This window comes from Zonotrichia albicollis, chromosome 37, assembly GCF_047830755.1.
Source record: "Zonotrichia albicollis isolate bZonAlb1 chromosome 37, bZonAlb1.hap1, whole genome shotgun sequence".
NCBI classification, from domain to species: domain Eukaryota; kingdom Metazoa; phylum Chordata; class Aves; order Passeriformes; family Passerellidae; genus Zonotrichia; species Zonotrichia albicollis.
The window spans coordinates 2,093,055-2,111,004 of NC_133855.1; positions in this window are offsets into that span (position 1 = coordinate 2,093,055).

Sequence of the window (17,950 nt, forward strand, 5' to 3'; positions counted from 1 at the left end):
CCTAGGGGGTCCGCAAGATGGTGGATGCCACGTGGCATCTTCCCAAACCTGGTCTTCTTCTTCCCAAAATCCTCTTAAACATCCCAAAATTCCTGCCCCATCCCCCTCTCCTCCTGTTCCTCATGACACCTTCCCCCCTCCCCCCGCCTTTCCTGCAGTACCCTAAGCTCCGCCCCTCTACTCCTCCCAGGGGGCGTCTCCTGACGTGATGTCACCAGGTGACCCCGCCCCTTGTTCCCACGGTTTCCCCACCCCTTGCCGGCTCCCTTTCCCCGCCCCCTCCCCGGATTCCCACGGTGGGGACACACCCACTGCCTGTCCCCAAACCTGTAGCTGTGATCCCAATGCTTCTGATTCAAGGGATACAGAGCCGGGGACAGCAGACCCAATGCACAGTGCCATGTTGTCGCTAGCTCCTGTTACGTTTCAGCCTGCAGCTCAAGCAGGAGCAGCCCCAACTGCTAATTGGAGTTCTTTTGGACGACAATTGATTAAAGAGATCTGTAAATCTCATAAAGAATATGGTCCAAACAGTCCATATTTCCGTGGCCTTTTAAATTCTGAATTAAGTAGGACTATTGTAGTTCCACATGATTTAAAACAACTGTTTTCATGTCTCATGACATCCACGGAATTCAAATTATGGGAATCAGCATTGAAACAACTGCTAAAAGATGCTCTCCCAGGCTTACAGGCTGATCCAAACACAGCAAAAGCCAACAATGGTAACCCTATCACCATTGATCACCTCTGTGGTGAGGGTCAATGGTCTTCTCCCTCAGTCCAAGCTGCTGCAATTCCTGCAGAAACACTTGAGAAAGTAAAGGAAGCAGCTGAAAAGGCATTCTTTTCCCTCCAACCTGAGGGGCCTTTTGAGCCCTATAGTAAAATCAAACAACTACCATCAGAGCCTTTTGTGAAATTTGTAGAAAGGCTAACTAGAGCCATTGAAATACAAGTTAAAAAGGAAAATGCAAGGGAAGCAATTTTAGAAGAAATAGCGTTTACAAATGCAAATGAACAGTGTCGAGCGGCAATCCTGAGCCTTCCTATGGAACCTTCCCCTACATTAAAAGATATGCTTCTAGTCTGTAACAGGAAAGTGCCTCTGATGAGTGTTGCTGAAGACTCCAGACCAAGGCTGCTGCCAAGACCACCTCAGCGTGTTGCTGTTGCCAGCCCTGCACCTTCTCTTTCAGCACAGCAGTACCCTGGGCAGCAGCGGAGACCGGCAATGGTTGAGCCCACTAAACCATGCCTGCTTTGTAATAAGCTAGGGCACTGGAGTAACCAGTGCCCCCTGAAAAAGGAATTTGATTAATATAGAAATGGCTGGGGAGGAGAACTACAAGCCCTCCCTGGGGGTCAACAACAAAAAAACGAAGAATAAAGCGCCAGCCTGCCAGGCGTGCAGACATAAAAAGAGCAGGCCAAGAGAATAAGGGTAGCAAAATAAATAAAGCGCGCGATAATATTAACATTTGTGTAAGTGAAGCAGGTGTTTCAAAGACCAAGTCTGCTAGTCCACTGTTGAAAGTGAAACAAAATAACCTTTGTTATGATTTAAGTAATTCTGTATTAACCGCACCTTCTGTCAATGAGCCTTACAGGTTGCAGCTGACAGAGTCACTCCACCTGAAGGACACTGACTGGCATTTTGTCTCTGTAAATCCTGAACAGAAGGGTACTTGGAACCAAATTCGTTGTAAGTACATCATCACTGGGGACAAAAACACACCACAAGAGATCGAGATTGCTCCGGGAATGACAACATCAGATCCTAAGCAATTTGTTCTCAGCCTGCACTGTTTCCACCCACCCCTGTTTCTTCCCAAGGGACAAATTGTTGCTCAAGCTATCCCTGTGCCATCTTTACCTGAAAATGTCGATAAACAGGGGCCCACGGTCGCCCGGGTCCAAGTTATTGGGACAGATAAACCCAAATTGTGGTGCAATGTCAGTGGGGGTGGGGAGTCTAAACACATTGAGATGCTTGTAGACACAGGTGCAGACTGCACAGTGATTCCAGTACAAGACTGGCCAGCTCACTGGCCTTTACAAAATGTTGCTGGTCACCTTCGAGGTGTAGGAGGTCTGCAATTGGCAAGGCAATCCAAAAGCATTATTCAATTTGAGGGTCCAAACGGACAATTGGCAAATATCCGTCCATTTGTGTTAGATTATTCAGAACCTTTGTTAGGGAGAGATTTAATGGCCCAGTGGGGTGTCACAATTAATATTCCAGACTCTCCACAGCATTTTTGTGCAGCAGTCATTAAACAACAGCGCCCCACCCAAAAACTTAAGTGGAAAACAGACGAACCAGTTGATGTGAAACAGTGGCCACTCAGTAAACAAAAAATAAAGGTGCTTGAGGAACTAGTACAAGAGCAACTAAGAAAGGGCCACATTGTAGAGACCATGTCCCCATGGAACTCTCCAGTGTTTGTCATCCAAAAAGCTGACAAAAAGAGGTGGCGACTTCTCTGTGACCTCCGACAAGTTAATAATGTAATTGAAGATATGGGTTCTCCTCAACCTGGTATGCCATCCCCAACAATGCTTCCCCAAGATTGGAAATTAGCTGTTATTGATATTAAAGATTGTTTTTTCCAAATCCCATTGCACCCTGACGATGCACCGCGTTTGGCATTCTCTGTCCCTTCTATCAATTCAGAAGCTCCTATGAAAAGGTACCATTGGACCGTTCTTCCTCAGGGCCTAAAGGTATCTCCAGCTATCTGCCAGTGGTATGTCTCTTCCCTGCTTTCCCCAGTTCGTGCAGCCGCAGAGAAGGCCATCATCTATCATTATATGGATGATATCCTTGTGTGTGCCCCCAATGATGATTTACTAACACATGCGCTTGACCTAACGATCGATGCATTGATTGTTGCAGGGTTCGAGCTCCAGGAAAAGAAAATTCAAAAGATGCCACCTTGGAAGTATTTGGGCTTAGAAATTGGAAATAGGACCATTGTTCCTCAAAAACTAGAAATCAATCCAAGGATCAAGACCCTTGCGGATGTCCACAAGTTGTGTGGGTCTTTGAATTGGGTAAGACCATGGCTTGGTCTGACTAATGAAGACCTTGCCCCTCTTTTCAATTTATTGAAAGGGGGAGAGGACCCAGGGGCTCCTAGGTCTATTACCCCAGAGGCACGGAAAGCTCTAGAAAAGGTTCAGATTGCAATGTCCACAAGACAGGCCCACCGATGCCGGACTGATCTGCCATTCAAATTCATCATCCTAGGTAAGTTGCCACACCTCCATGGAATTATTTTCCAGTGGGAGGAAAAACAAACACCTAAGGCAAAGGACACACCAAAAAAGGACCGGGACCAGAGGGACTCTCTCTTGATCATAGAATGGGTTTTCCTCAGTCACAAAAGGTCCAAGAGACTGACAAAGCCTCAGGAGCTGGTAGCAGAACTGATCCGGAAAGCAAGGACCCGGATCAGGGAGTTAGCAGGATGTGATTTTAAGTGCATTCACATTCCAGTTGAGTTAAAATCAGGTCAAAATACTATGAAAATACTGGAACAATTGTTTCAAGAAAATGAAGTGTTGCAGTTTGCTCTGGATTCCTACTCAGGACAATTTTCGGTAGCACGGCCCGCTTGCAAATTGTTTGAACAAGATGTTCAATTTACTTTAAAATTAAGAACTGCTCTAAGTAGGAGACCTTTAAAAAGGGCTCTAACTGTCTTTACAGATGCGTCCGGGAGGTCCCACAAGTCCGTTATGACTTGGAAGGATCCTCAAACCCAGCAGTGGGAGACGGACATTGCTGAGGTGGAAGGTTCACCTCAGGTTGCTGAATTGGCTGCAGTTGTTAGGGCTTTTGAAAGGTTCTCAGAACCATTTAATCTGATTACAGACTCTGCATACGTGGCAGGAGTAGTATCCAGAGCAGATCAAGCAATACTGCAAGATGTATCTAACATTGCACTTTTTGAATTGCTCTCAAAACTGGTAAAGTTAGTCACTCACCGAGAGCAACCCTTTTATGTGATGCATGTCAGGTCACACACTGACTTGCCAGGGTTTATCGCTGAAGGCAACAGAAGGGCAGATGCTCTTGCTGCACCTGCAGTGATGGCCACTCTCCCAAATGTTTTTGAACAGGCAAAAATCAGCCACCAGCTTTTCCACCAAAATGCACCTGGCCTGGTTCGCCAGTTTAACATCACTCGAGAACAGGCCAAAGCGATTGTGGCCACGTGCCCAAATTGCCAACAACATGCACTCCCTACAGTGAGTACGGGAGCAAACCCAAGGGGACTGAACAGTTGTGAACTGTGGCAAACAGATGTGACACACATACAGGCTTTTGGACGGCAGAAATATGTTCATGTCAGTGTAGATACCTTTTCTGGAGCGGTCTATGCTTCTGCCCACACAGGAGAATCATCTATTGATGCTATTAAGCACCTCTTACAGGCTTTCTCTTTCATGGGCATCCCCAAGGAGCTGAAAACTGATAATGGGCCTGCTTATAAATCCAAGGAATTCGGGAGCTTCCTGCAGCAATGGGGAGTAGAGCACAAAACTGGCATCCCCTACTCCCCTACAGGTCAAGCCATTGTAGAAAGAACTCACCGTGATATTAAAAGGGTCCTGGACCAGCAACAACAGGTTCTGAAGGTAGAACCTCCCCACATCCGGTTATCCAGGGCGCTATTCACAATCAATTTTCTGAATTGTTCTTTTGACAGCCTGAACCCACCCATCCTATGCCACTTTGGGGGGAACAGTCACAGGTTGATGAAAGAAAAACCTCCAGTTTTAGTAAAAGACCCTGAGACTTGGAAAATGGTGGGACCTTACAAATTGGTTACTTGGGGACGTGGATACGCCTGTGTGTCCACCCCCTCTGGTTTAAGGTGGGTTCCTTCCAAATGGGTAAAGCCCTATGTTCCCAAAGTCTCAGAGAAATCTGCAGAAGCACCCCAGGTTGCTCACGCTGCCTGGAGAAGAAAACGCCGCACGCGTTCTCTGGAGGAAATTCCATTTAAGCCTCCTATCTGGAATAGTTTGTAATACATGTTTGTCTCAAGTTTTTGTACCAGTTTAGATCCCACTGTTCGTGTGTAGCCTCGAGACGTCATGAGACTGAGCCTGCTTCTCGTCCTACTCGTGATCATCCCACCTGCAATCTCCTACATAGTACCGCAGCCAAAACCACATATGGACTACCTCGATAAAGGTTCTCAGACATCAAAAGAGAAACTGACAACGAGCTGAATGGACTTTTCAATGGCTGGGGACTCTCGGGCTGGTTGGGATCTATTCTGAAAACTGTAATTTTAGTGCTGTTTATTTTAGTTGTAGTTATTGTAGTTTTTTGCATTGTTTTTGGAGTAATCAGACGCATGGTTCTCAAGTTAATCTCAAGCTCATCTCCCCCTCCTGAGGTCTACCATTTGGAAGCCCTCAGTGCTCCAGTGGATGACCTGGAAGCCTCAGTAGAATCATTCTACACCATAAACACAGTCCTCTTCTTTTTAAACAAAACTAGGGGGAGATGTTGTGGTGTGTTGCAATGTCCTGTTTTAAACTTCTGAGTCCCTTCCCAGGTGTGCCTATGCCTCTCTCCCTGCCCCCTCGCCCCCTTGCTGAGTGTGCCCTGTCAATCAGGCTAACATACCAGCAAGGCGTCATGTGATTCGTCGATTTCAAAGGATGCTTCTCAGGCCTGGGGGTCATTGGCCTGTCTTAAGTGTCATCCTCCCTTGAGACCCTGCCCCCTTCACCTGGTTGGTAACTCACCTGTCCCCTCCCCTTCCCCTGTCCCCGAGCTTATAAAATTAATGAGACCATGCGGCCGGCATTCTGTTACCAGCAGTAGCCCAGTGCAGACGTCTCTGTACCAATGGAATAAACATCTGGCTACCTTCTAGCAGAATCCATTCCCTTTCTCTCTACCATCGCCAAAAGCTCTCTCCTGAGGAGAACGGAGTCCTGTCTTGTGCCCCGCTGCACTCTGCCGCCAGCCAAGGTATCTCTGGGGTAAAACACCACAGTGCTGCCTGTGGCCCAGCAGCGAAGGTCAGAACTGGCCTGGGCACCTTCTAACTGGTTATATTGGGATACCCATTCCAATATCTATGTGCACAGTAAAGCCCAGGTCATGCTGGGAACATTGGCTCCTGGCCAGGGACACAGCAGAGACAGGAGGAGTGGGATGGAGCACCTGTTGGGGCTGGTGGCAAGGCCGTATTCCTCCTGGCATTCCTTCCAGAATGCATCAACATCCTCTGGCATATCCAGAGTGCTCAAGAACACTTGGGAGAGCAGATGTACAAAGAAGCGAGGGAAATACACCGTCACCATATGTGGGACACAGGGCACCTGGAGGATCTTCCACATCACCACAGTTGCCTGCAAAGGACAAAGACCCCCAAGACAGGGCTCAGTGCCAAGGTGTCCATGTGGCAGGGCATGAGCAGGGGAGGGAGAGGCTCAGAGACACGTAGGGGGAGCACAGGGCCTGGTGGGCCTGAAGCTGCCCCTGGGCCGGGTTTCAACCCAGCGCCTGAGGCAGGGAGATGCAGTGAGGGAAGGAGGATGGAGAGCTGCTGGAGAGGCAGCCTTGGGGCCAGCAAAGGCCAGTTACAGAAACTCACAGCCAGGACAAAGACACCCGTTTTGTCCCCATCGGAGGTGCACGTGCTGTGCTCTGGCCAGCTCCCCAGCACATCCAGGAGTATCAGCAGCGCCGGCTCTGCAGTCCTGGGCGAGCACATGATGCTCTTCCACATGGTCAAAGCAGCTCTGTGGGGTTAGAGCTCTGTCTCAGGAGGGTCTCAGACACAGCACCGTGGCCTGGGCAGCAGTGGGGACCTGAGCTGGCTGCCTGCTCTGCCTGTGCCCATTGCCACTCGCCAGCAGCACCCAGGCAGCCCAGCCCTGTAGGGACAGGTCTCTGAGGGGCAGAGAGGGAGCACGGCAGCAGGCTCGGGGGCTGACGTGCCAGGGCTGGCCAAGGGAGAAGCCAGAGGGTCCTGGAACTCTCTGTTGGTCACACACCTGGGCCAGGCTGTACAGGCTGATGGGCTGGCGAGCCCTGAGCCCTCTGGGCAGGTGGGCCCCATACCTGTCACAGGATGGGGCCACACGCAGGAGCGTCATGACCACGTCAGCGGGCTGTGCTTCGGTGAGAGCCAGCAGGGTCCTGTTCAGCCTGTGCTCAGCAAACTGATTGGCCAGGAGCCACTGGTGGATGTACCTGACCAGGGCAGGAACCTGGAGAAGGCACAGGGAGACTTGGAAAGCTGCCAGAGGGAGGAATGTCCCCAGCGAAATGCTTCCCTTCCCACCACACTGCCATGGCCTCAAAGGCTTCCAGTAACCAGCAGGTGTGGTCAAGCAATTCCTGGGAGGATCAAACTCTGGCCACAGGCTCCTTACTTGTTTTGGATTGGTAAAGCCCTCCTCTACGAGCATATCCAGCAGGGCAGCACTGGTCTTGGTTTTGAAGATGTACGAATATGCTCTGAGTCCAGTGCCCATGGGGCTGGCCTCTTCCTCCCGAATTCTCCTCATGAATTGGCAAACCAGCTGTAGGAGAAGGGCAAGAAGGCAGGGATGTTGCACGGAATGCTCCAAGCGCGGTGCCAGCAAGCCCAGCCCAGGTGGGGATGGCTGCAGGTACCTGGGCTGTTCTGCGGAAGAGGCCACGGGCGGGGTCCTGCTCTTGTGTGTGCTGCAGGGCTGCACCTGGCAAAGAGCGAGCGCAGCCAGAGCTGAGGGGCTGCGGGAGAGGCCGGAGAACACAGCCCAGCCCTGCGCTCCCCAGGCAGGGACAGCCCTGGGATGGCTCAGGGGATGGAGCACGGCCCCTGCGGGGTGTCTGCCCGGCCCCTCTTCTATCCTGTCCATGGGCATGTCCCCAGGGAATGGGATGGGATGGGATGGGATGGGATGGGATGGGATGGGATGGGATGGGATGCAAAGGTGCCAAGCTGGTGCAGGCACCAACCCTGTGGCCCAGCTCTGGCACTCACCCTCCTGCGGCAGCTCAAGTGGCACCGCCTCTTTTGTCTCCTGTGCTGGGGCAGCTCCAGGGCCTTCTTCCTCCTCTTCCAGCCAGGCCAGCTTGGGCACTCTTGGGAGTCTCTGCTCCATGTCAGTGACTGGATTTGTGCCTACTTGCAGGAGAGATGCTTCAGAAAAGCTCCGAGTTAGCAAGTCCTGCAGTGCTGCCTGGAAGGCACCTTCAAGACAGAAGCCTCGGGAAGGCTACAGGACAGAAAGTCCTGCACTGTGGTCTCGAGGGCTCCTGCCACAAGGACAGGAGACTCCTGTCAAGGATTGTGGTCTGGCCTTTAGGGCACTGGTATCAGGGATAGAAGATGCCTCTGGGGCACCAAGTCCTGTGGTCTGGCCTCAAGCTCAGCTGCAGGAATAACGCCTCAGAAAGGCTCCGGGTCAGACAGGAATGAGTGCGCTGTGCGGGGGCTCCTCCCAGCACCGCTCTATCCCGTTCTGTCCCGTTGTGTGCTCCAAGCACTGTGGTGTGGTCTTGTCACCACCAGCTCCTATGTCACCACATGTCACAAAGGGCCCTTGGACACCCGTTCCATGCCAGGGTGACCATGCTGCACCATGTCACAAAGGGCCCTTGCACACACACACCCCTGCCCTGGGGCTGTCCCCAGCCAACCCAAAATGGCCCAGGTTGCAAGGAATCTCTCACCCCAAGTGTCTAAGACAGCCCAACATATGCTTTAGGAACAGCTCAAGCCATCAGCAAATGCTGCCCTGCTCTGTGGGCTCAGTGCAGCAGAAGGAGCCCCAGGGCTGCCAACGCAGCCGTGCTGGGAAGGGCACAGGACCTTCCACAGAAGCTGGCACAGCCTCCTTGGGACACGTCCCAGCTGGTGAACATCCTAAACCCACGGGTGTGACACAGACAAGGAACGTGTGGGCCAGGGCCCGAATGCTGCTCTGACCCTTTGGGGCCCGGGCAGCGCTGACATCAGCAGGTGTGGCAGAGTCCCTGCCCAAGCAGAGCTTCCACCCCTGAGCCCTGGCAGCGCTGGTGCCCATCTCCTGCCCCAGAGACCTGTGCCCCCGGGGGGCTTCTGTGCAACAGGGAGCCAAAGGCCACGTGCATTGGGGGCTGTGCTCCTTCCTGCAGGGGCTGTTGGCAGCAGCACCTGGAGCAACTGCTGGCAACACTTGGTCTCTGTCAGAAGCTCTTACTCCATGCTGAAATTATTTTCTCATTGAAGTTATTTCCTTCAGCACAAAAACACCTTAGTGGCAAAGGCACAGAAGGACCTGTCATTTAACACTCCACAATTCAGGAAAGTTTTACTTCCCATTGTTCAACTCACATAGTTCCAAAAAGTTGCAAACTTCCCAAATTCATTGGGATGGTGAAGGTGAAGAGTTGGAATTTTGCTTCCCTTCTCAAAGCAGCAATTCATTTACCTTAACATCATCCACTGAGGGTCACTTTACAGAACATAACACTGCACAGAGGCAAAAAAGGGGCATTCTTTGATTTGCAAACTGTTTTCTGTGAAGGGATGATAATATCCTAATTCTCTTAAGGAATAAAAGCTCTCAAGAAATGAAAGTCCACTCAGTGTTACAAAAGTAGCCCAAACAAATGAGTGGATTGAAATAAACAGGGCCAGGAGACTTCTTCTCCTTTATCATGCCTTTATTAAAAGTGATCAGCTCAGGATTGGGCGGCTCGGCAGGGCTGCAGTCCCCGTCGCGTCTCCCAGGGCGACTCAGAGGAGGAGGATATGCGCAGCTCCGTCCACTAGGGGCAGAGCCGGGGGTCCAGTCCTCGTGGGAGCTTTTTAGGGCTTGAGGTCCCCGTCCGATGTTACTTTGCCTGGCTCGGTCCTGTCTGGTCCCGGCGTCTGGACGACTCTCTGCTCAGGGCGAGAGGGGCTCCGAAGGTGTTCAGCATCTCTGCAGGTTCAGCACTCGGCTCCTCACGCCAGACATCACTTTAATTTCTCAACTCTTAGGTGGCTCGTTGTTTTTGGGGTTTTTTCTGTGCCTCTGGAGTCGGGGTCCCACAAAGCATTCTGGACTTTGGAGTCACTTTGCATAACCCCCCCCACCCTCTCAGGTGTCTTCCCTATGCTGGAAGGGCGCACTGCCTCGGGGAAGGGCCATTTCCCCACCCAGCCAGGCTTTTTACTAATACAAAAGAAGGAGATAAGCCTTAACGACCCGGTATTACAATAACAAAGCACTAAGAATCCTCACAGCGCCTGAGACCCGGCTGCCCCCCCGCAACTCTTTCTCACAAAAAAAAATATTAACTGAATTTTTGTTCATAACAGTCCCCCCTCTTTTTCTTTGATCGAGCTTAAATTCTTAAGCTCGCATCAACTCACAATTTTTTGTTTTGAATCTACTATAAATCTCTTGTGCACTTTGGTAATCATGCTTACTTAACCTTGTTACTTTGCTTGGTTTTTCCAGATTGGTTTGTACAGCCAATACTGTTTTACTAAAACAGACAAATAAGCATAGTAAAAAGAGCAATCCTCCAAGTACACACACAGCGAGAAAAACCACTTTTTCCCATACATGTTTTCTGAAAATCTCTAAATTCTCCCACCCACTGGGATCAAGTGTAGGAGTTTGATCTTGATTATTTACACATGCCAATCCTTTTATTTCATTTGAAATGTCCCTAATAATTGAATTCTTTATTTTTAACACTGCCTGTAGCCGGATGACTTTGTTCAACACAGATTTTGGGATCCGAACTTGGCTTTTACAATTTTGGATTTTCCCAATTTCTATTTCACTTTCCCGGTTTTGTTTAATTTCTCCCAAATCATTATATATAGGAACTCCCAAACTTGATCCAGTTTCTTTGGGTAATAAGAAAATTGGTTTTATCACTCTAGCAATGCAGTTGCCAGATGAGATCAAACTTAGGGGTTTAGAGCTCCCCTGAACTGTGTTCCAAAAGGGGTTTATCTCTTTTCTAGTACACTCATCTAAATACTTGTAACAAACAATATTTCTTACTATTTTCACCATTTCTTTGCTTTTTACTAGATCTGCTGAGCTTGTTTCAGCAGCATCACATTCAAAGCAAAACCAGGCTTCCTCTATAGGGCACTCTCCTAGGAGTGGCTGCCTAAAAGTGGCAGTATTCTGGGCTATCCAATACATTCTCTTATTTTTCTCATAAAGGACCAATTGGGAGAGGTTAACACAATCAGGGTTAGAACTGATGTGGACTCTCGACAAGGAGCTCTCTTCCTCCTCATAGAGGGGTTGGTAGCACTCTCTGCACGGCTCAGCTGGGCTCCCCTGAGCACCACCAGCAATCAGAGCCATCAGTACCACCCTTCCCAAGAGTCCGGTATGGGTCATCTTGCACAGCCTGCCCACCCGGTCTTGCCTCTTGGGGAATTTTTTTCTGAGGAGAAGCTTCCAAGCTCTTTAGAGTCCCTTCTACCCACTTCTCTGGTTAAGCCCCTCTTGGTCTGTTCCCTACAAATTTTAGTTTCCCCCCCAGGGGAGCGTTCTGTAGAGGGTTAACGTGGAGTCTTTAGAAGTATATTGGGGAACTTAAACTAGAATTACTTATTTACAGCCTTAAACTTTTTACCAACATAATTTACACAAAACAGTTTTGAAACATTTTAAGCAATATTAGAACTCTGATTCCAATTTTTCCCATACAGTTCAGTCTTTTTGACTCTTCCTCCTGAGAGTCAACTTTAAATCACAGTATACCCAGGTGAATTAACTTGTGATGTGGATGAATCCTTATCCAGTGCCCAGAGGTGAGTGGTGTGGACTCTGGCTCAATGCCAGAGGGGAAAACTGGGGAGTCTGGCCCAATGCCAGAAGTAGACAGGGGTGTAATCCGGTCCAATACCAGGGAGAAACTGGGAGTCTGGTCCAATGCCAGACGTAGAAACTGGGAGTCTGGCCCAGTGCCAGACGGAGACAGGGGTGGAGTCTGGTCCAATACCAGGGAGAAAGGGGTGCAGTCCGGTCCAATACCAGAATGCCAGAGGGAAAAACTTGGTGTTGAATCCTGGTCCAATACCAGGGGTGAGAGTGATGTGAGTCCAACCGTCTTAGTAATGAAGAATACCTGAAACGGGCTTTCAAACACAGGCATTAATGGTCTACTGTTAATGATTTTATCAAAACTCAGCTTCTCTGTTTAATGTTATCAGTAATTTCTCTTTTTCCATAGCTTGTATGTTTCTCTCATCAACTTCTACATACTCTGTATTTTGCAAGGAGTTGTATTTCTCAGCTAACTTAACTCTCAGAGTACTTTTATTCTCCTATTTTAATGTGTATTTAATTCACTAGTTTTCTGTTCTATTTTTCAAGATCTTATTTATCTATCTCTTGCTTCTGTTTCATACTTTCACTTACAGCTTAAATATTTCTTTCAACCCCCTTACACCTAAATTTTTCCTTACACCATTCTTTTGCACAATACACTTCCCTCTAAGGAGATGTGGTAAAACTTGTAATGCACAATCTACATTACTTCTATTCTAACTCATCTATATTCACCCTCTCATTTCTCATTCACTTTCACACACTCCTCCACACCTTTAAGACACAAACTTATTGCTAGAAAATCACAGGTCCCTATAGCCCCCCCCTCACCTTGGGGTTGGCCCACAGGTCTCAGTATCTCTGGGCCTCTTGGAAGGGCCCTGACTCTGGTTGCCTCTGGTGCACATTCACCTGTGAGGCTGCCTGCGTGTCACTCACGCTCTTACAGCTACGGCTCCCTCACCCATCTGGGGAGCACTAGTCTGGTTTGCAGGTCACACACACACACACACACACACACGCTTTGGTCACAGCCCCCACCTGCCCGGGGGACACAAGCCTGGTTTGCAGGTCACACATACACACACACACACACACACACACACTCCCACTGCCCCCTTCCCACCTGCCCAGGAAGTTGAGGCTGACTTTGCTTGTGACTCACTCTCACACACAACAAGACAACAATAAGGTACCTTTTACTTTCACACCACTTATTACAAGTGTAGTCTTACTGGCCAGTTTTGGTGCTATTGGATATCCTTTCTGCCTAGCTGTTTTTGCCTAACTTGAGATGTTACTTTGTTGAGACAGGACTTATCTGCTCCTGTATCAACTAAAAATTCAAATTCTTCATTTAGGGGTCCCACCTCAAAGTTTACCAAGGGCTCTTCTAGATGATGCATCGGGTCCCCTAAAGTATAAAGCCCCTGACCCTCTACTCGTCACCTCTAAGGATCTTTCCAGACATCATCTTGTTCCCTGGCTATTGCCACATCGAGACTACAAAACCTCCTGGTGTGTCCTGGCTCTCCACAGTAATAGCAATGTCGTTCTCTCAAAGGGACTTGAGGTGTCTCTATCCCTTTTGCACCTGACAGTACAAGAGGCCTATCCTTGCCTCCTCCTGGTGGTGGACCTGCCCACCCTGCACTTTCTCTAGCTACAGCAACCATGATCTTAGCCTTGGCCTTTGCTTTTTCTTCCTCCCTCCTTAAATACACCTTCAGTGCCTCTCTTAATAACTCATTTATGTCCTTCGCTTGCCACTCTTCCATCTTTTCCAGTTTCCTCCTTATATCAGGCCAAGATTTGGTAACAGATTAGACTTTTAGTAGCATTTGACCTTCTGGGGTGTCTGGGTCTATTCTAGAGTACAACTGGAAGTTCCGCCTTAGGCGATTAAGCCAGGCAGCAGGAGCTTCCTCTTTCTCCTGTGTACCCTCAAATGCCAATTGGGTGTTAGTTCCTTTGGGAACTGACTCTTTGATCCCCCGTATTGTCAAAGACCTATATTCCATCATGGCCTTCCTCCCCTCCTCCTGGTTAGGGTTCCAGCTGGGATCCGTTAGTGGCAATTTCTGTTCACCTGATGGCACCTGGGGTCCTGGATGGTTATCTTTCTCCCAAATGCTTATGCCAGCCACCCTAATCATCTGGACCTCTTCTGGAGAAAATAATATACTCAGGATGGAATTCATCTCCCCCCAAGTGTAGATATTTGGACCTAGAAATTGATCCACTTGATTGGCTATGCCCACTGGGTCCTCAACTAAATGCCCCAACTCTTTCTTGAATCCTCTCACCTCAGAAGCAGTTAGGGGAGCATTCACAAAGCCAACACCTCCCACTACTCCTCCCACAGGAACCTCTCTGAGGGGAAAGAGTCTCTCTGCCTTGGAGGTCTTGGATCTGGTGCTACAGTACGGCCCATCTTCAGATGCCAAACTACTTTGAGGGATATCTGGGTTACCCTGAACTTTCTGCCCATCAGCAGGTGTACTTGCTGATAGCTGTTTATCGGGCGAGGAGGCATTTGTGTCCCAACTAGGAGGAGGTAAAGGGACAGCAATAGGAGGGGGAGAAGAGCCTGAGTGGATATTAAGTGGAGGTGGAGAAGGGGTGGAGAATGCAGCAGGTGGAGTAGGCACTTGTGGTGGTGCAGAAGGAACTGGAGGGGATACTGGGTTTATCATAGCGGAAGCTGAAGAGGTAGAAGGAGGAGTTTGAACAGGTGGTAGTGAGATGGCAGCCGGGGGAAGAACCGGACCTGCCATTTGAGGTGCTTGAAGAAGAGGATTATAAAGTGGAGGCGCAGAAGGAGGCAAATTATCCAGGGGATCCCATCTTTTACTAGTCCTATCATCCCCTCCTTCATTCCCCTCTTTCTTCCTCTGTACCTTACAAATTCGCACCCCTTCATCCCCAACAGCGCTCTTTAACCAGCAGGCTACATACAATAATTGCTCAGGATCAGTATCTCCTCGAGCTGTCAGATAATTATTTAATAGTTGGCACATCCACTTATCCTTCGTCCCACACCAAGGCCATCCTCCTTGTAACTCTAATTCTGGCCACACTTCCATACAATAATGGATCATTTTAATTTTATCTAATCCCTCTGTGGCCTCTATAGAATCCCATTTTACTAGCAGTTCTACTAAGGGACTATTGGGAGGTATGTCCCTCAGCCTCTTGCCGGTCTTTTTACTATTACACCCTCCCATTTTACAGGTCTCAACAGTAAAAAATCCCAAAGGTGCCTTTACTGACCAGTAATTTCAAAAAGAACCTTCTTTGAGGAGCTTCAGCCTCCTCCACTGAAACTTCAAATTTCTGCCTGATGCTCAGGACTTTATACTGAAACAATTGCCCAATCTCTTGATTGCCCAACTTTCCCCACGTCAGGTATCAGGACATCTATCAGGACTTGAATACACAAAACCTCGGCCTAAGAATCCGGGTCGTGCTTGACTCCCTCAGTCAGGAAAAACAACTGCCTGATTTTTAGTTTGCCTAACCCGCCAATTTTTAGGCTTCACCGTATCAGGACTTAAGAGCAAACCACAGCCTCCTTCGCTGGGGTTTGTTTCTGGCTCCTTGTGCCAGGACTTACTTTTGCCTGCAGGGCTTGTGAGCTACCCGAATCCTTCTCGGGACTGATAAAATCTTACGTGGATCCTCCTCGAGACTTACAAATGCTACCCGAATCTTTGTCGGGACTGACAAATCTGCCTGACTTCCCTCTGTCAGGGCCTATTTTGGGTGCGTGCCACTCATACAAATATTCCCTCCGCACGCCCGGGGCGGGGGGGGGGCCCTTTATTCCCCCTTTGGGAGACGACTCACTCACGCTAATTCCAAGCACCGCCCCCTGTTCCCGGCCGGATCCCTCGCAGGAGTCCGGAAACGCGGTACTGAGGAGTCCGCTCTCACTTCGAAGGTCCGGCTGCCGGCCTCCATCTCATTCACACACACATGCGCACGTCTCCCGCTCCCGCCACCGGCTTTCTCACGAATCCGGTGCTCCGGTGCTCCTCTGCGTCGCTGCTCCTGAGCCGGTCCCTCTGGTCCTGGTAGCCAGCTGTCCTGAAGTCCAAGATGGCCAGTCTTGAGTCTTCTTGCGACGTGGCTATTCCGGACGAGCGCCCCCAGCTGAAATAAACAGGGCCAGGAGACTTCTTCTCCTTTATAATGCCTTTATTAAAAGTGATCAGCTCAGGATTGGGCGGCTCGGCAGGGCTGCAGTCCCCGTCGCGTCTCCCAGGGCGACTCAGAGGAGGAGGATATGCGCAGCTCTGTCCACTAGGGGCAGAGCTGGGGATCCAGTCCTCGTGGGAGCCTTTAGGGCATGATGTCCCCGTCAGATGTTGATTCTGAGCCTCGGCGGCCACCCTGGTCCCGACGTTGGGACCACTCCTGCTCAGGGCGAGAGGGACTCCGCATCTCTGCAGGCTCAGCCATCGGCTCCTCACGTCCAGACATCACTTTAGTCTCTCAATTCTTATTTGGCTCGTTGTTTTTGGGGTTTTCTCGTTGCATTTCGAGTCAGGGTCCAACAAAGCATTCTGGACTTTGGAGTCACTTTGCATAACCCCCCCCCACCCTCTCAGGTGTCTTCCCTATGCTGGAAGAGAGCACTGCCTCGGGGAAGGGCAATCTACCGCACCCAGCCAGGCCTTTTACTAATACAAAAGAGGAGATAAGCCTTAGCGACCCAGTATTACAATAACAAAGCACTAAGAATCCTGGCAGAGACCGATCTGGCGGCGTCCCTGTAACTCTTTCTCACAAAAAAAATATTAACTGAATTTTTGTTCATAACAATTAGCATAAAGAAGGAGAAATCAAGACCTTATTGTTGTCAATTAAGTAAGGGAATTATGTTACTTAGAACAAATGATGAATAATATTTTTGCTTGCTAAAAATATATTTGTTTTTCATATCAATTTAGATCTTGGGTAATGAAAATATTTATCAATATTAAAAATTTGAAAAATACAACCTTATTTTAGGAATTATTATCTTTTACATTTCAAGTAAAATGCACATTTTTTTTTTTGTTTTGGGATGTCAGTCCCAGGTGGGCGATGTCAGACATGGTGAGGCTGGGGGTGAGAAGCAGCTTGGCCAAACAGGGTCAGCCTGCAAGGGGATCATTTTTCTCCATGCCCAGACCTCCTAAGGAGACATTCAGCATCCAGATCACTTGGGGAGTGCTTCTATCCCCTCTTCTCTGAAATGTAAAGAGAAATATATTCTCTAGACTAAAACCAAAAATCATGAGGTGCACTTTTAAATCGTCCTCCTGAAGAGAGCTCCAAACTGACTCCAATCCCTGCACAAGGCCTGGAGACCCAAAGACAATGGAAGGGAGACAAAGAGCTCCTGAGGGCTTTCTGTAATTTAATCAGCCCCACGCTGGATTTGGGGCTGGCTCCAGGAGCCTCAGGCATGCAGAGAAGGATGGAGAAGCTGCTCAAGGAGTCAGCAGCAAAACTCCAAGTGCCTTGGAGCATGGCTGGGCCCCAGGGAGGGCAGGGAGTGCCAAAGGCTGCCCAGGGCCTGGTGAGAGCAGATCCTTGAGGGCAGGATTGCAGGGAGCCCAAGGCTCTGAGCAGGAAACTGCAATGCTGAGCAAGGCCTGGCTTGGCTGGGTTTTCTCTCCTTTCAAGAGTCTCTGGGTGGGCACTGTTGGTTTCAGGTCCATGGTCCCTGTGCTGCTCTTGGCCTGCTCTGGTCAGGGTGACGAAGGCAAAAAGCTCTGACCACGGTTCTGATGTTGTCTTATGTTTTCTGTGGTTAGAGGTGTTATTTTAATTCTTTATTTGCATGGTGGCTTGTTGTTCTAGGGGTTTTTGTTAGGTCATTTCTTTTCTTCCTGGTCTTATGGGATTTTCATATTTGGTTGTTGGGTGACATAATCCTCTTCTTTATGGTGTCGGGTGGTTTGCCATCTTAGGTGAGAGTGGGAGTGATAGTAAAAGGTTTTAAAATCATAACATTTGGGGAATTAGAAAGAAGCTAGACTTAGTGGGGCCCTGGAAAAATGTTAAAAATAGACTCTGAAAATGTTAGGCTTTGTGTTTGCCAGATCATGTGAAATTGCATTTACTTAAGCAGTATATGATAAATGATATAATTGTT